The sequence below is a fragment of the Oncorhynchus tshawytscha genome, linkage group LG10 (genome assembly GCF_018296145.1).
Source record: "Oncorhynchus tshawytscha isolate Ot180627B linkage group LG10, Otsh_v2.0, whole genome shotgun sequence".
Classification (NCBI taxonomy): Eukaryota; Metazoa; Chordata; class Actinopteri; order Salmoniformes; family Salmonidae; genus Oncorhynchus; species Oncorhynchus tshawytscha.
The window spans coordinates 51,544,221-51,564,449 of NC_056438.1; positions in this window are offsets into that span (position 1 = coordinate 51,544,221).

Sequence of the window (20,229 nt, forward strand, 5' to 3'; positions counted from 1 at the left end):
CAATGATAATCGCAAACAAACGAACCGGCTTCAATTGGTGTCTATTGGAAAAGAACGTTCCCAAATCGGCCGCGCGCAATAGAGTGCATGTATGTGAGAGTGAACCGGGCATTTTCGCCCGCCAAAGGATGAGGGAGCGCGAAATTCAAACAATGAACGTGCCAATTGAAAGCAGACATCGCGCTGAACAAATACATACTGTTCCCAGATCGGTAGCTGCCTGGGAAGGGTGGGGGCGATGACGTCAAAGTTGACCCAACTTTTCTCTTGACAAGAGAGAGTTTGGGAGAAAGGCTGCCCTGAGAGTTCTGCTTTACATACAGACATAATTTAAACGGTTTTAGAAACTTTAGAGTGTTTTCTATTCAATAATTATTATTATATGCATATATTAGCAATTTTGGAAAAAAATATTTTCAGTTTACTATGGGCACGCACTTCCTCCAACGGGGCAGTATTGAGCCATAAGCTCAAGAGGTTAAGAATGACGGAGGCCACTGTGTTCTTGGGGACCTTCAAAGCTGCAGACATTTTTTGATGTCCTATCGCAGATCTGTGCCTCGACACAATCCTATCTCTGAGTTCTACTGACAATTCATTCGATCTCATGGCTTGGTTTTTGCTCTGATATGCATTGCCAACTGTGGGACCTTATGTGGGCCTTTCCAAATCATGTCCAATCAATTGAATTTACCACAGGTGGACTCCATTCAAGTTGAAAATGATCAATGGAAACAGAAAGTACCGGAGCACAATTTTGCATCTCATAGCAAAGGGTCTGAATACTTATGTACAGTGGGGCAAAAAAGTATTTAGTCAGCCACCAATTGTGCAAGTTCTCCCACTTAAAAATATGAGAGAGGCCTGTAATTGTCATCATAGGTACACGTCAACTATGACAGACAAAATGAGAAAAGAAATCTGGAAAATCACATTGTAGGATTTTTTATGAATTTATTTGCAAATTATGGCGGAAAATAAGTATTTGGTCAATAACAAAAGTTTATCTCAATACTTTGTTATATACCCTTTGTTGGCAATGACAGAGGTCATACGTTTTCTGTAAGTCTTCACAAGGTTTTCACACACTGTTGCTGGTATTTTGGCCCATTCCTCCATGCAGATCTCCTCTAGAGCAGTGATGTTTTGGGGCTGTTGCTGGGCAACACGGACTTTCAACTCCCTCCAAAGATTTTCTATGGGGTTGAGATCTGGAGACTGGCTAGGCCACTACAGGACCTTGAAATGCTTCTTACGAAGCCACTCCTTCGTTACCCGAGCGGTGTGTTTGGGATCATTGTCATGCTGAAAGACCCAGCCACGTTTCATCTTCAATGCCCTTGCTGATGGAAGGGGGTTTTCACTCAAAATCTCACGATACATGGCCCCATTCATTCTTTCCTTTACACGAATCAGTCGTCCTGGTCCCTTTGCAGAAAAACAGCCCCAGAGCATGATGTTTCCACCCCCATACTTCACAGTATGTATGGTGTTCTTTGGATGCAACTCAGAATTCTTTATCCTCCAAACACGACGAGTTGAGTTTTTACCAAAAAGTTATATTTTGATTTCATCTCCCAATCTTCTTCTGGATCATCCAAATGCTCTCTAGCAAACTTCAGACGGGCCTGGACATGGACTGGCTTAACTTCTTGCCACTCCTAACCCGTATCCGGCAGCGTAATCATAGCCTCAAGCTCATTACCATAACGCAACGTTTCCTATTCATGAAAATCGCAAATGAAATGAAATTTCAAAATATTGAAACACAAGCTTAACCTTTTGTTAACAACACTGTCATCTCAGATTTTCAAAATATGCTTTTCAACCAAAGCTACACAAGCATTTGTGTAAGAGTATTGATAGCCTAGCATAGCATTAAGCTTAGCATTCAGCAGGCAACATTTTCACAAAAACAAGAAAAGCATTCAAATAAAATAATTTACCTTTGAAGAACTTCGGACGTTTTCAAGAGACTTTCAGTTAGAGAGAACTTCGGATGTTCATTTTTTCCAAAAAGATTATTTGTGTAGGAGAAATCGCTCCGTTTTGTTCATCACGTTTGGATAAGAAAAAAAAACGAAAATGCAGTCACTACGACGCCAAACTTTTTTCCAAATTAGCTCCATAATATCGACAGAAACATGGCAAACGTTGTTTAGAATCAATCCTCAAGGTGTTTTTCACATACAGTATCTATTCGATGATAAATCTTCGTGGCAGTTGGTTTTTCATCAGAGGCAAACGGAAAAATACTGCAGCTGGAGATTACGCAATAATTGCGACGGAGGACACCAAGCGACCACCTGGTAGATGTAGTCTCTTATGGTCAATCTTCCAATGATATGCCTACAAATACGTCACAATGCTGTCGACACTTTGGGGAAACGACAGAAAGTCTAAGCTCATTCGTGGCCCATTCACAGCCATATAAGGAGTCATTGGAACACAGCGCCTTCAAAATCTGGGGCACTTCCTGTTTGAAATGTCATCTTGGTTTCGCCTGTAGCATCAGTTCTGTTATACTCACAGACAATATATTTGCAGTTTTGGAAACGTTAGAGTGTTTTCTATCCAAAACTGTCACTTATATGCATAGTCGAGCATCTTGTCGTGACAAAATATCGCGCTTAAAACGGGAACGTTTTTTATCCAATAATTAAAATACTGCCCCCTAGTTGCAAAAGGGTAAGCAGGATTTGAGTCCCTGGCGGCGTAGTGTGTTACTGATGGTAGGCTTTGTTACTTTGGTCCCAGCTCTTTGCAGGTCATTCACTAGGTCCCCCCGTGTGGTTCTGGGATATTTGCTCACCGTTCTTGTAATAATTTTGACCCCACGGGGTGAGATCTTGCGTGGAGCCCCAGATGAGGGAGATTATCAGTGGTCTTGTATGTCTTCCATTTCCTTTTTTTTAAATATATTATTTAACTAGGCAAGTCAGTTAAGAACAAATTCTTATTTTCAATGACGTCCTAGGAACAGTGGGTTAACTGCCTGTTCAGGGGCAGAACGACAGTGTTTGTACCTTGTCAGCTCGGGCGTTTGAACTTGCAATCTTCCAGTTACTAGTCCAACGCTCTAACCACTAGGCTACCCTGCCGCCCAAATAATTGCTCCCACAGTTGATTTCTTCAAACCAAGCTGCTTACCTATTGCAGATTCAGTCTTCCCAGCCTGGTGCAGGTCTACAATATTGTTTCTGGTGTCCTTTGACAGCTATTTGGTCCTGGCCATAGTGGAGTTTGGAGTGTGACTGTTTGAGGTTGTGGACAGGTGTCTTTTATACTGATAACAAGTTCAAACAGGTGCCATTAATACAGGTAACGAGTGGAGGACAGAGGAGCCTCTTAAATACGAAGTTACAGGTCTGTGAGAGCCAGGAATCGTGCTTGTTTGTAGGTGACCAAATACTTATTTTCAACCATAATTTGCAAATAAATTCATTAAAAATCCTACAATGTGATCTTCTGGATTTTTCTTTCTCATTTTGTCTATCATAGTTGAAGTGTACCTATGATGAAAATTACAGACCTCTCTCATATTTTTTAAGTGGGAGAACTTGAACAATTGGTGGCTGACTAAATACATTTTTGCCCCACTGTAAATAATGTATTACTGTTTCTTGTTTTTAATACATTTGCAAACATTTCTAAAACCCTGTTTTTGCTTTTTCATTATGGGGTATTGTGTGTAGATTGATGAGGAAAATGATTTATTCAATCCATTTCAGAATAAGGCTGTAACGTAACAAAATGCGGAAAAAAGTAAAAGGGTATGAATACTTTACGAATGCACTGTACCTATAACTAAAGGAAGAAAGGATGACCTTACAAGGTATCACAAGCAGTTGTTCCTCTTTACAAAAAAATGTCAACCTTTATTTCTGAGAGTGTACATACAAAAGCAACCTGTTGAAGTCATTCATATTTCTTAACATATTACATGTTTTGTCAACAGTCTGTTGTTTGAATCGTGACTTTTAACTGCTGACATTATTCCTTGTTTTCTAAAGGGTTCACCCCTCCAGAGCCAGTCACACAAGAGCCAACCACCTTCACCATGTAACACAGTGGACAGCAGTACTACACATTCACCCTCTAATACAGTAGACAGTAGTACTACACCTTCACCATGTAACACAGTGGACAGCAGTACTACACATTCACCCTCTAATACAGGACAGCAGTACTAGTACTACAGTTTCACACATTCACCCTTCACCATCAGTAGACAATAGTACTTTCAATACAGTAGACAATAGTACTACAGTTTCTCCATCTAATACAGTAGACAGCAGTTCACATTCATCTAATACAGTAACACAGTAGACAATCAGTACAATAATACTAGTTTCACCATCTAATACAGTAGACAGTAGTACTACACCTTCACCATCAGTAGACAATAGTACTACAGTTTCACCATCTAATACAGTAGACAGCAGTACTACACATTCACCATCAGTAGACAATAGTACTACAGTTTCTCCATCTAATACAGTAGACAGCAGTATTACACATTCACCATCTAATACAGTAGACAGCAGTACTACACCTTCACCATCAGTAGACAATAATACTACAGTTTCACCATCTAATACAGTAGACAGCAGTATTACACATTCACCATCTAATACAGCAGACAGCAGAACTACACCTTCACCATCAGTAGACAGCAGTACTACACCTTTACCATCTAACACAGCAGGCAGGACTGCTAAACCTTCAGAATCTAAAACAGTAGACAGCAATACTCCACCTTCCCCAGAAGAAGGTAGCACAGCAGTCACAACGTCCACTCCTCTTGGTGAGTGTATGATGTTATCCAGGTATTCTATCCTGCAGAAAGAAACAATGTGTACTGAACAAAAAAAATAAGCACAGCATGTAAAGCATTGGTCTCATGTTTCATGAGCTGAAATAAAAGATCCCAGAAAATGTCCTTATGCACAAAAAGCTTATTTCTCTCAAATTGTATGCACAAATGTATTTACATCCATGTTAAGTGAGAATTTCTCCTTGGCCAAAATGATCCATTCACTTGACAGATGTGGCATATAAAAAAATATGATTAAACAGCATGATCATTACACAGGTGCACCTTGTGTTGGGGACAATAAAAGGCCACTCTAACATGTGAAGTCTTGTCACACAACACCATGCCACAGATGTCTCAAGTTTTGAGGCAGCGTGCAATTGGCATGCTGACTGCAGGAATGTCCACCAGAACTATTGCTGGAGAACTGAATGTTAATTTCTCTACCATAAGCCACCTCCAACGTCATTTTAGAGAACCTGGCAGTACGTCCAACCGGCCTCACAACCGTAGACCATGTGTAACCATGCCAGCCCAGGACCTCCACATCCGGCTTCTTCACCTGCGGGATCGTCTAAGACCAGCTACCAGCTGATAAAACTTTGGGTTTGCACAACCGAAGAATTTCTGCACCAACTGTCAGAAACCGTCTCAGGGAAGCTTGTGTGCCTGCTCGTTGTGCTCGTGAGACAAACGGTGGTCACACAACATACTGACTGCCCAAACTTCTTTTTGAAGGTATCTCATGGTTTACCATTTAATCCAGGATAAGCACCTGTTTCGACAAAGAATGGCACGTCAGTAAATAGTGCTCACTTATTAATATCCCTTTACACTTTTCTTTTTAAAACAGACAAGTCAAACACAGGAGGAAGCAATACTACACCTTCACCGCTAGAGGACAGCACAGTCGCAAAAGTCACAGCCTCCACTACTCTGGGTGTACCAGTATCTGAACTGTCAATCACACCTCTAATCACACCTATCCCCTAGTTGTATGGACCAAGAATGAATGCAGCAAATTACAAATTGTTTATCATATACATGGATTATTTCTGAACTTGGATCAACATGGACTCTTCAAGCAACACATACCACCCCTGCTGTGTCTAACCAGGTACATACCATTACCAATCCAGCAGTCAAGTCATTTTGATCACGCAACTGACACAACACCACCAGTCATAACCCTGTTCTACAATATGCACACCACAACCATTGTCTCGAAGGACACAACTGAGATAGACCATAAGAACATCATAACCTCTTACAAAGGCAGGCTACAGTCCCCACTGCCAAGTTGCTCAAGAAGGAAATTATTGATTTTGTATAGGCCATACTTTACAGTATGAGTAGGATCATCATCTTAAAACTGATCATATGAAATTGTGATTTTTTTTCTCACAGATACCAAAAATCTGATCGCCCATTTGAGGGTCTCTATTGTTTCAGCTGGGGAGAGAAGTGAGGAAGAGATCATTGAGGCGTTGCACAATGTAAAAGAAGCTTACAATCATCAACTCTGACAAGGCTTCATTATTCAATAAATCGTTAGAAATCCCTACATAACCAGCATGAACCATAAATGGGCTATATTAAATCAACCTGCTGAGACACCAGGAAGGAGAGGCTTTATTTGTCTTCCTCTCCTCCTAGCTTGCAGCCCAGGTCTGAGCCTTTCTACAGAGGGAGTACTGTAAAGACTGCACACTCAGGATCAGAAACATCAGATGGACGTGAGACCAACATTTGATCCAAACCATTAACCCAAACAATCTTATGAGGTCCATGGCACTATCCCTCATCGTATAACCCTAATATACAACTAGGGTTCCAGGAGGGTTCTTTAGCTGTCCCCATAGCTTCCAGGTAGAACCCTTTTTGGTTCCAGGTAGAACTCCTTTGGGTTCCATGTAGAACCCTCTGTGGAAAGTGTTCTACATGGAACCCAAAAGATCTCTACCTGTAATCAAATAGGTTCTACCTGGAACCAAAAATCGTTCTTCAAATGGTTCTCCTATGGGGACAGCCGAAGAACACTTTTAGGTTCTAGATAGCACCCTTTTTCTAAGAGTGTAGCCTGGGCCCCACAGATATACCTACCTCTGAATATCCACAATGCCAGGTCACACTTTTAAGCCATTTTAATTTTGGTTCCGGCTATATCTTTTTCAGACTAATGAAATATATGGCCTATTCATTTTAAATATTTGCATTTTACGTTATTTAACCAGGTTGGTCAGACATATGCGATTGTAAGCGTATGATGCTGTTTGGGCTTCTGTCACAAGGAGGCAGTAGAACCTTTTCTTCTTTCCAACAGAAGCACCGTAAAATAAGCTTTCCTCTTTTGTTTCAACACTGTTTCATGAGTGGCTACCAAACAAAGTTATTTAGTGCAATTTGTGCAACAAATGCATTATTTAAAAGTACACACATAATGTTTTCATTTTTAGGTTAAACCATTTGTGCAGTTTTTAACGAATTCCTATTTGTATACGCAGAAAGAAAGAACATCAGCCAGAGCAGCGTGATATTATCCTTCCGCAGCACATCATTTTCTCGGAGGCGTAGCCCACATTTTTTAAAGCTTTTACACGTGTTCCAAACTTCAGATAGGACAACAGGCGCTGATGTGAGAAAGCATGAGCAGTAGGAGCACAGCGCAAAAATCTAATTATGAGAGAAGAGGAAGGAGATTCCACCGCCCCAGGGACCGCGTTGTCTTTTATAGCTACACCCGCTCTATCCAATTAGGGCAGTGCAGGCTCGATCTGACCCAGGATGCTGCTCCCTGTGACCCGGGAAATTCGGTTGTCCTCAAGGCCTACTCTCACCGCCTTTGACCAAGCTGTTAAAAGGTATCGACAGTCATGGGTTAGGTATACGCAGCTATTCTCAGCCACAATAGCATTGGTTACCCCACTGAAGACACCGAACTAGGCTACAAACACTCTGCTGATTCATTGTAAAACACATAGCTTACATTTGCGTCTTCATAAACTGGAATTTGTTGACTTTCTCTGTGTACCAATGCATGCCAAATATCTGACCATGCTTAATGGGGAGAAAATAATACGAGTGGAAGTGGAATCTGCACGAGCGCATTTAGGGATTGTGGACCTTTCCAGTCCGTTACTTTGACGTGCTGGCTGGATGCGCGGCCACTATCACAAGCGGGCAGAGCCCGCGCGTTTGATTTGCCTCAAACGCCTCGGTGATATGAGCCTCGTCTCGTGGCACGGATTCGGGAGGGTTGTTCAATGTAGAACATAACAATACGTTGTTCGTCGTCGTAGTCGTCCCTCTCAATCCAGGTTGTTTATTTCAAAGCATCGCTGTAGCAGTGCGTGGTGCAAATGTTAAACGTATGTTCTCATTGCGCACATCTCCACAATCCTGCTAGATGTAATTTATCTTAGTTCTCTTGACTGATAAATTCTAAGGGTTCGCCTTTGGCCATCTCGGTTTGTAAACTCAGCTCATATAGGGTCACTGAGGGGTTGAAATCAGACCAACCCTTTAGCTCTGAACATACAGTATTAGCTTGCTGCTCCCAAGGGACAACTTCCCAAGGCAATGGCATAGGAATGCCACTCAGACCATGGCTCTGAGTAGGAGCATATAACTTTGGGCTTGATTATGGTTAACTTGTATTTTTTTTTAAATGTAGACCAGTCAATGCTTAGACCAAGGTCTCTTTTCCAGATGAGCCCTGTGTAGCACCGCAATACACATTAAAATAGAATAAGCACATTAAACTACACATTCGAATACATATTAAAATATACGTTATCATACACAACAATACACGTAAAGCAAAACACAATCGTAAAAAACAGACACATTCTTCAGTAAAAAGGTCCCCTAACAATCATCTGATATGCCCTAGAGGCACCAATTCCTCAATTTTTAAAGTGCATTGTAGATCATTCAACACATAAAGTGCAAAAAAAGAAGAAGCAGATCTACCCAACTCAGTGGAGATCAAACGGATCTCCAGAGTTAGTCATCCCTGAGCCCTGGTCCAGTAGGCCTTACAGTAGGTTATAAGGTAAGGTATGGCGAAAGTTTATGCAAGATGGTCTTATAGACAAACGAGTGCAATGCATCGATCTACAAGACTTCAAGGAGTACCAGCCCACATCTTGATACAAAAAGCAATGATGTGCACTGAAACTATCTCACGTACTAAAGTGCAATGCGCTATGATAAACTGCACCCAATGACTTCAATACAGTCCCTTCTGCATTCATATAGACGATATCGCCATATTCAATAAGCAGAATGAATGTTGACTGAATTAATCGTTTTCTGCTCTTTAACGACAGACAGAACCAGTTTCTATAGAAGAAGCCTATTTTAATTCTTAATTTATTAACTAATTAATCAACATGCTTTTTTGAAAGATAGCTTTTCAACAATCCAGATGATATTTATAGGGGCACCGTCCAAAGTACATATGCATAAATCATTAGATATGTGATGTGGAAATTAACATACACTTGTTTTTAACTGTATTAAGTTCCAATTTCAGTTCAACAAATGCTTGGCAGATTGAAGCTCTGACAGAGCCTGGTCAGCTGTGGGGGCAATAGCACACCACAGTGTCATCTGCATACAGGTGATTATATTTTTATTTTTTTACAGATAAACCAATATTGTTAATGTAAATAGTAAAAAACAAACGGACCAAGAATCGATCCCTGTGGGACACCTTTTGTTATGTCCAGAAAACCTGATTTAACACCATCGGTAAATACACACAGTGTTCTGTCCTTTAAATAATTTTCAAATCAGCTGCATGCAGCCTGGTCCAGGCCAATTGATGAAAGCCTCTAAATTAGTAATGAGGGATCCACAGTGTCGAAGGCATTAGACAGGTCAGTAAATAGGTCTGCACAATGTTTATTTTTATCCAAACAATTAAGAACTTCTTTTTTTTAAGTAGCAGAGATAGTACTATGACCTGGTCTGAAACCTGACTGGTGTACATTTAGAATACATTTAGTAGTTAAAAGGATCTAAGTTTAGTATTTACCAAGGATTCTAGGAGTTTTGTTGGCAAGAGAGTTAATAAATTGGGTGATAGTTATTTGGGCCACAAGGGTCACCACCTTTGTAAAGGGGGAGTATATTGGCCGCCTTCCAGACCCTGGGGATGGTACCAGAAATAATTGTAAGGTAAACATTTGTGTTAAAGATTCTGCAATCCGAGGAGGATCAAGCTGCAGCAAGAAAGGACCAAGCAAATCAGCCAAAGTGGATCTTGGACAAGGCATCTAGCACATGACAAGAAGAAAGTTGTTGAAATTAAAAAATGTTTCACTGATGTTGACGGCCAACTATAGGCTGGGAGAACGGGTCAGTTAAGCCACAATTTCTTTCAAAGAAAACAAAAAAATCCTTACAATGGATAAATGTGTCCAGTATTTTGGCTTATGGCCACATCCATAACCAAAAGCAACATTTTGAGGTGATAGCGATATTCAGAGAACATGATGCCACAAGGGTTGATTTCGCATACTGTATGTAGCCACCATTCCCCCTTTTTTCACTCTGTCACACTTGAAGATATTGTAATGAGCAATGTCAATGTCCTTATCCAGGAATCAAGCCATTCACCCAAGTCTCTGTGAGAACCAAAATATCCGGGCTCGTGTCATGCAAGAAGTTCCATCTTTGACATCAAACTTTGTACGTTGATATGTAACAACCCAAGTCCTCTGTGTGATTTGTAAACAGCATGGGTATCCATATTATTTATGGTAGTTGATATAATAGCACTGGACAAGCTTACCACAGTGGCCTCCTCAATTGGGCTAACAGTAACAGAGCTAACTGTGGAATTCAACTTGATGGTCACAAGATTATTAATGACAATGCCCCTGGAAATCTGTATCAGTATGATGATAACGCTGTGCAATAGTGGGAACGGGAAAAGTTAACTGAGCTATGACATACACTACATGACCAGAAGTATGTAGATACCTTCTTGTTCGAACATCTCATTCCAAAATTAATGGGCATTTATGTGGAGTTGGTCCCCCCTTTGCTGCTATAACAGCCTACACTCTTCTGGGAAAGCTTTCCACTAGATGTTGGAACATTGCTGTGGGAACTTGCTTTCATTCCGCCACAAGAGCATTAGTGAGGTCGAGCACTGATGTTGGGCGATTAGGCCTGGCTCGCAGTCTGCGTTCCAACTCATTCAAAAGGTGTTTGATGGGGTTGAGGTTAGGGCTCTGTGCAGGCCAGTCATGTTCTTCCACACCGATCTCGACAAACCATTTCTGTATGGACCTCGCTTTGTGAATGGTGGCATTGTCATGCTGAAACAGGAAAGGGCCTTCCCCAAACTTTTGCCACAAAGTTGGAAGCACAGAATCGTTTAGAATGTCATTGTATGCTGTGGCATTAAGATTTCCCTTCACTGGAACTAAGGGGCCTAGCCTGAACCATGAAGAACAACTCCAGACCATTATTTCTCCTCCACCAAACATTACAGTTGGCACTATGCTGTCGTGGCAGGTTGCGTCCTCCTAGGAAGCGGGATTCAGGAAGTGTGATTCATCACTCCAGAGGACTCGTTTCCACTGCTCCAGAGTCCAATGGCGGCAAGTTTTACACCACTCCAGCCGATGCTTGGCATTGTGCATGGTGATCTTAGGCTTCTGTGCAGCTGCTCGGCCATGGAAACCCTTTTTATGAAGCTCCTTTCGAACAGTTATTCTGCTAACGTTGCTTCCGGAGGCATTGGAACTCAGTAGTGAGTGTTGCAACAGGGGACAGACCATTTTTACATGCTTCAGCACTCAGCGGTACCGTTCTGTGAGCTTGTGTGGCCTACCACTTCGCAGCTGAGCCGTTGTTGCTCCTAGACATTTCCTCTTTACAATAACAGCACTTACAGTTGACGGGGCAGCTCTAGCAGGGCACAAATCTGACTAAGTGACTTGTTGGAAAGGTGGCATCCTATGACGGTGCCATGTTGAAAGTCACTGAGCTCTTCAGTAAGGCCCTTCTACTGACAATGTTTGTCTATGGAGATTGCATGGCTGCGTGCTCATTCTTTCATATTTGTATATACAGTACAGTTGAATTAGATCTTTAGAAAAAGGAAAGGCACTGTGATACAATATATTTTTGTATCTGTGTTTAAAATATTAACTTTCTTTAAAACCTCTAGGGCTCTATTTTAGCAAACGTAACACTAAGTGCAGTCGGTAACATAAATCTAAGCGCAGTCGGTAGCGCTATCAAATCAAATCAAATCAAATTGTATTTGTCACATACACATGGTTAGCAGATGTTAATGCGAGTGTAGCGAAATGCTTGTGCTTCTAGTTCCGACAATGCAGTAATAACGAGCAAGTAATCTAACTAACAATTCCAAAAAAAACTACTGTCATACACAGTGTAAGGGGATAAAGAATATGTACATAAGGATATATGAATGAGTGATGGTACAGAGCAGCATAGGCAAGATACAGTAGATGATATCGAGTACAGTATATACATATGAGATAAGTATGTAAACCAAGTGGCATAGTTAAAGTGGCTAGTGATACATGTATTACATAAGGATGCAGTCGATGATATAGAGTACAGTATCAACGTATGCATATGAGATGAACAATGTAGGGTAAGTAACATTATATAAGGTAGCATTGTTTAAAGTGGCTAGTGATATATTTACATCATTTCCCATCAATTCCCATGATTAAAGTGGCTGGAGTAGAGTCAGTGTCATTGACAGTGTGTTGGCAGTAGCCACTCAATGTTAGTGGTGGCTGTTTAACAGTCTGATGGCCTTGAGATAGAAGCTGCTTTTCAGTCTCTCGGTCCCAGCTTTGATGCACCTGTACTGACCTCGCCTTCTGGATGGCAGCGGGGTGAACAGGCAGTGGCTCGGGTGGTTGATGTCCTTGATGATCTTTATGGCCTTCCTGTAGCATCGGGTGGTGTAGGTGTCCTGGAGGGCAGGTAGTTTGCCCCCGGTGATGCGTTGTGCAGACCTCACTACCCTCTGGAGAGCCTTATGGTTGAGGGCGGTGCAGTTGCCATACCAGGCGGTGATACAGCCCGCCAGGATGCTCTCGATTGTGCATCTGTAGAAGTTTGTGAGTGCTTTTGGTGACAAGCCGAATTTCTTCAGCCTCCTGAGGTTGAAGAGGCGCTGCTGCGCCTTCCTCACGATGCTGTCTGTGTGAGTGGACCAATTCAGTTTGTCTGTGATGTGTATGCCGAGGAACTTAAAACTTGCTACCCTCTCCACTACTGTTCCATCGATGTGGATGGGGGTGTTCCCTCTGCTGTTTCCTGAAGTCCACAATCATCTCCTTAGTTTTGTTGACGTTGAGTGTGAGGTTATTTTCCTGACACCACACTCCGAGGGCCCTCACCTCCTCCCTGTAGGCCGTCTCGTCGTTGTTGGTAATCAAGCCTACCACTGTTGTGTCGTCCGCAAACTTGATGATTGAGTTGGAGGCGTGCATGGCCACGCAGTCGTGGGTGAACAGGGAGTACAGGAGAGGGCTCAGAACGCACCCTTGTGGGGCCCCAGTGTTGAGGATCAGCGGGGAGGAGATGTTGTTGCCTACCCTCACCACCTGGGGGCGGCCCGTCAGGAAGTCCAGTACCCAGTTGCACAGGGCGGGGTCGAGACCCAGGGTCTCGAGCTTGATGACGAGCTTGGAGGGTACTATGGTGTTGAATGCCGAGCTGTAGTCGATGAACAGCATTCTCACATAGGTATTCCTCTTGTCCAGATGGGTTAGGGCAGTGTGCAGTGTGGTTGAGATTGCATCGTCTGTGGACCTATTTGGGCGGTAAGCAAATTGGAGTGGGTCAAGGGTGTCAGGTAGGGTGGAGGTGATATGGTCCTTGACTAGTCTCTCAAAGCACGTTTATCTCAGTTACCTTAGCTTTCTTGGGAACAGGAACAATGGTGGCCCTCTTGAAGCATGTGGGAACAGCAGACTGGTATAGGGATTGATTGAATATGTCCGTAAACACACCGGCCAGCTGGTCTGCGCATGCTCTGAGGGCGCGGCTGGGGATGCCGTCTGGGCCTGCAGCCTTGTGAGGGTTAACACGTTTAAGTGTCTTACTCACTTCGGCTGCAGTGAAGGAGAGACCGCATGTTTCCGTTGCAGGCCGTGTCAGTGGCACTGTATTGTCCTCAAAGCGGGCAAAAAGTTATTTAGTCTGCCTGGGAGCAAGACATCCTGGTCCGTGACTGGGCTGGGTTTCTTCCTGTAGTCTGTGATTGACTGTAGACCCTGCCACATACCTCTTGTGTCTGAGCCGTTGAATTGAGATTCTACTTTGTCTCTGTACTGGCGCTTAGCTTGTTTGATAGCCTTGCGGAGGGAATAGCTGCACTGTTTGTATTCAGTCATGTTACCAGACACCTTGCCCTGATTAAAAGCAGTGGTTCGTGCCTTCAGTTTCACACGAATGCTGCCATCAATCCACGGTTTCTGGTTAGGGAATGTTTTAATCGTTGCTATGGGAACGACATCTTCAACGCACGTTCTAATGAACTCGCACACCGTATCAGCGTATTCGTCAATGTTGTTGTCTGACGCAATACGAAACATCTCCCAGTCCACGTGATGGAAGCAGTCTTGGAGTGTGGAGTCAGCTTGGTCGGACCAGCGTTGGACAGACCTCAGCGTGGGAGCTTCTTGTTTTAGTTTCTGTCTGTAGGCAGGGATCAACAAAATGGAGTCGTGGTCAGCTTTTCTGAAAGGGGGGCAGGGCCTTATATGCGTCGCGGAAGTTAGAGTAACAATGATCCAGGGTCTTTCCACCCCTGGTTGCGCAATCGATATGCTGATAAAATTTAGGGAGTCTTGTTTTCAGATTAGCCTTGTTAAAATCCCCAGCTACAATGAATGCAGCCTCCGGATAAATCGTTTCCAGTTTGCAGAGAGTTAAATATAGTTCGTTCAGAGCCATCGATGTGTCTGCTTGGGGGGGGATATATACGGCTGTGATTATAATCGAAGAGAATTCTCTTGGTAGATAATGCGGTCTACATTTGATTGTGAGGAATTCTAAATCAGGTGAACAGAAGGATTTGAGTTCCTGTATGTTTCTTTCATCACACCATGTCACGTTAGTCATAAGGCATACGCCCCGCCCGTCTTCTTACCAGAAAGATGTTTGTTTCTGTCGGCGCGATGCGTGGAGAAACCCGTTGGCTGCACCGCTTCGGATTGCGTCTCTCCAGTTAGCCATGTTTCCGTGAAGCAAAGAACGTTACAGTCTCTGATGTCCCTCTGGAATGCTACCCTTGCTCGGATTTCATCAACCTTGTTGTCAAGAGACTGGACATTGGCAAGAAGAATGCTAGGGAGTGGTGCACGATGTGCCCGTCTCCGGAGTCTGACCAGAAGACCGCTTCGTTTCCCTCTTTTTCTGAGTCGTTTTTTTTTTGGTCGCTGCATGTGATCCACTCGGTTACACTGGTTGTAAGGCAGAACACAGGATCTGCATCGCGAAAAACATATTCTTGGTCGTACTGATGGTGAGTTGACGCTGATCTTATATTCAGTAGTTCTTCTCGGCTGTATGTAAAGAAACCTAAGATGACCTGGGGTACTAGTGTAAGAAATAACACGTAAAAAAACAAAAAACTGCATAGTTTCCTAGGAACGCGAAGCGAGGCGGCCATCTCTGTCGGCGCCGGAAGTACTATAGGTTCAGCAGTGTGTCAGAAATATCTTTGCTATTTTCACTATCACAATTATTGGCGCACTTGCTGGTGTTGGCACGAAAAGGCTAGGTTTTGATGAATTAACAAGTTGTGGGTGTGTGGAGGCTTGGCCCCACATTGGCCAATCAGAACGTGCTCCATGGTGAAATATGTGGTTGCTTCAAGTTGTGTATTTACAGTCTTTTATGTACTGCCTTGGAATCAATTCCAATGCCAATGTTAGTCCGTTTTAGTTTGTTAAATGGCTTACAGAAATGAAATTCCAAAATGTAGACCTATCTTTGCTAAACACGTTAACGTGAACCCATTTGCTGTCCACATTGGTCCAAATAGTTGCATGACTTCAATAGCATTCACACTGATATAGGGGCTAGGCCTACTGTAAATTGCATTATGGCTGAGCATGTACATGCAAAACATTGTCAATAAGCAAGATTCAATTAATTATTGATAAGGCCTAAAATGAGAACGAATAATTCTAATACGCTTGGTTGTAATACAATTAAACGGAAAACAAGCCATTTTTACAGGTTACAGATAACTTCTAAATACGATATTCACAGGTATTCGCCAACGTATCCAACATCATGAGGGGGGTTTACGCAGGTCCAAATCTGAATATGCATGGCCAAAATAATGTGGGCCTGCCTACAATGCAAAGATTAAAAGGGAATGTCGGCTCACTGTTTTATTCCTCTCAAACGTAATATTTTAATATAGTTTTGGTGATTAAGATTCATTTCCAAGCAGTCTCAGGAGCCAAACCCTTTATCGGCTGTATTGACTACTTCACGATTGCATTGGGCAGACAAAAAAGGCTTTTTTTGAGAGGAGGGGACGCTACGCTTGGTTTATAATCAAATAAAAGGAAATGGGGAAAAAACATGTTTTTATGTTTCTAAATACGAAATTTATAGGCACATTAGGCTACCCTTGTTCCACGCGCATATGGGCGGTCTGCATCACAGCTGGATGGGCTGCGTTTCCGCTGTCAAAATTCATGCCTTAATCAACTGTGACACTGCTAAAACTAACTTTTAGTTGGTCTTAAATATCCCTATCAGCGCTGCCTGAAATTAGCACTTTAGATCATGTTTTTAATGGCACACCTCAAATATTTCCAACCCGCCCTTCTGACCAAAATCAAGCTGAAATAAGACAGGTAAATTGCCGAACCTAGTGTTAGGTCTGGAAATGCTAGTGCGCCAGTTTTGGCAAGAGGAAATGGCAAACTAACGTGGGTTTGACACTGACGCTGCCTTAACGCCAGCCGAAAATAGAACCCTTAGAGGCAGAGCATTCTACAATGACATGGCTCTATACATAACTGAGCAACGCATTGAATCTGTTTTTGGTTTGGGTACCGTTAAGAAACCCGGGGTGGCGTGTCTGGTGGGGTATGTATGTTTGTTTGGAGTGTATGCAAATAGATTACACAAGTGCTTAGGCATTTTTCAACACACAACTGTTTCTTAAAAAGGCTAGAAGAGAAGTAGTCAATTTCTCCATAACGTAAACAATGAAAGACTATCATGCATGTTTATGATGTTAGTTCTGTGTGTGTAGTGCAGGGCAAGGTGTGCTGCTTTGTTTTTAGCCAGCTGCAGCTTTGCTAGCTCTTCTTTGTGGCACCTGACCATGTTACCGGACATTAATCAAGATGGGATGATATCAGAGCCTGAACAACTAGTACAGTTGATCTTTGTGTCAAAAACTCAGAACATCTTTTAATAACTTTATTGCTCATTATTGTGCAATAACACAAACAAACCTCTTGTTGACTAAAACACCCCACTCAGAACAGGTTCTCTGCCCATGCATGTTTTCATAATTGTTAAGTTTATATGTCAAATGTAATGATTTGTCTCTTTCTACATACACACATGTTATCAAAGACACAAACACACACACTATCCATTCCACCGGGCCTTTTAAGTGTCTCTTACGTGCTGTGGCATGTGGCGTGTGCCATGTATAAGGCCCTTCTGGAATTGATCCTGATTGGACCTCACAGGAGGAGATTCCGGCCTTCCGATGACCCACACTTTGAGATGTCCCCCCCCATCACACACAGGCAGCCCTCTTCTGCATCCCCACCCCTGATCCCCTCCTGCTTCCAGTGTCTCATTTTAAAATGTTGAGGAGGGGGAACAAAATTAAAGAAATTGTAGCTGAAGGTTTCACAAAATCACTAGCAGGTCCGCGAAAGGTCCATATTGAAGTTTTCCTGGATTTTCCGACTGTCAAAACATCTCTCTGCAGCATTGCCTCACGGCCAGCCAGCCCGCCAGACAACCCAACCCCAGGGCTCAGAGTTTCCTCTCCTTTACTCTACTCTTCAAAGTTAAATCTACTCTTTGTCGTTCAAATTCAAGTCCAAATCGTCTGTGTTCAATTTCTCCTTCCCTCCTCCTCCTTCGCCCATGAACTCTATGTAAGGGTCCTCCTTTTGTGCACTGTTGACAAAGCTCTTGAACAGGGGCATATCCAGGAAGGAGTAGAAACCAATGACAAAGCTCTTGAACAGGGGCATATCCAGGAAGGAGTAGAAACCAATGACAAAGCTCTTGAACAGGGGCATAGCCAGGAAGGAGTAGAAACCAATGACAAAGCTCTTGAACAGGGGCATAGCCAGGAAGGAGTAGAAACCAATGACAAAGCTCTTGAACAGGGGCATAGCCAGGAAGGAGTAGAAACCAATGACAAAGCTCTTGAACAGGGGCATAGCCAGGAAGGAGTAGAAACCAATGACAAAGCTCTTGAACAGGGGCATAGCCAGGAAGGAGTAGAAACCAATGACAAAGCTCTTGAACAGGGGCATAGCCAGGAAGGAGTAGAAACCAATGACAAAGCTCTTGAACAGGGGCATAGCCAGGAAGGAGTAGAAACCAATGACAAAGCTCTTGAACAGGGGCATAGCCAGGAAGGAGTAGAAACCAATGACAAAGCGGATATAGAAGTAAGCGTTGTCGCAGGACGTCCTGGGGTCCTCAGCCATCGGGGTTGGGGTTGTGATGGGCATGGGGAGGGAGGATGATGGGGTGGTGGTGGTGTTGAGATTGTGGTGGACACGGTTACAACCATTGTATTCCAGTTCTTCTAGGATGATCTTCCTGCATTGGGAGAGTGGTGCAAGAAGCAGGGTTTGGTTCATGGCGAAAGAGATGAGAGGGAAATAGAGATGTAGGGAAATAGAGATGAGAGGGAAATAGAGATGTAGGGAAATAGAGATGAGAGGGAAATAGAGATGAGAGGGAAATAGAGATGTATGGAAATAGAGATGAAAGGGAAATAGAGATGTAGGGAAATAGAGATGAGAGGGAAATAGAGATGAGGGGGAAATAGAGATGTAGGGAAATAGAGATGAGAGGGAAATAGAGATGAAGGGAAATAGAGATGAGAGGGAAATAGAGATGTAGGGAAATAGAGATGTAGGGAGAGGATAAAATAAAAATGGTATCAAAAGTATCCAATGGTGGAATGAGAGACGATGAAGAAAGAGTCCTAGAGAGAGGAAGACTTTGGAGAAAGACGTGCAGAGGGAAACTAAGAGAAGGGGTAACTGGAGAGATAGAGGGTGAAGTGATGACACAGCTGCATTGGGAAAGGAATGTTGTTCCTAACCTGGCAGCTCTCTGACACTGGATTAAGAGGCATTGCTGAGATTAATTCCATTTACCACCCTTACCAGTAAAAGACCATGGCAGCTACAGGGCAAGTTCCTCCGGGCAAAATATCAGAGAGAGTTCAGTCTATCAATTATGATATAAACATGGTTGAAATGTCATACTGATAAATGTCACTAGGCTAAAATAGCATACACACACCATGCAGAAAAGTCATGCCAGATCAATGTATCCTTTTTAACTTTTTGCCTTCAATCATAACTTTGCTTTACCCAAAACATTGATCAAAGCTTGTTTTTCTCTTTCTCCCTCTTCCCGCTCTATCTTTCTCTAAAATCAATGATTATTCACTCCTCCCTCCCTTTCTATCTCCCTCCCTCTCTTCTGAAACACCTCCTCCCCTTCCTTCACTTTCTATTGGAGGGCCGGGAGGCTGCAGGAGACTGGCGTTGTTGTCAGCTCCGGTCAAGTACTCTACACATTTCAAAGAGTGTTGGGGTCAGGGGTTAAGTTGTCTCCAGTGTGTGGCTGCTTGAGTGACACTCTGCTTCAGAGGAGGCCTTTGGCTCCTACTTCCATTGTGTTCAACAAGTTAAGCACTTGTAAAAAGAGTTTGCAGAAGGACTAAGAAAACAGTGAAATGGTATCTCGCCTTGATCTCTCAACGTTAACGTTCGAGCTTGGACACACAAGTAAACATTAACACGCAACCATACACACTATTGAAAATAAACACACAATGTAGGAAAACATGCACACACACAGGAAGATGTATGAACTTATACATGGACACACACACACACACACACACACCATATAAAATGAGTGACACTGCCAGCTGCATACACCTGATCCCTGGATCCCCCCGTCAGAGAGAGAGAAAGAAAGGACGAAAGAAGATGAGAAGAATGAGAGTGATAAAAACACAGATATCCATAACTTGTGAAGTGTCAGACAACTGGCTGAGTGTTTTTCTTTCTGCCAGGGCGCTGGGATCGGAACGTTTTGCCCTCTGAACCCCATGTGTGCCCCAAATGGTGCCCTATGTCCTAGATAGTGCA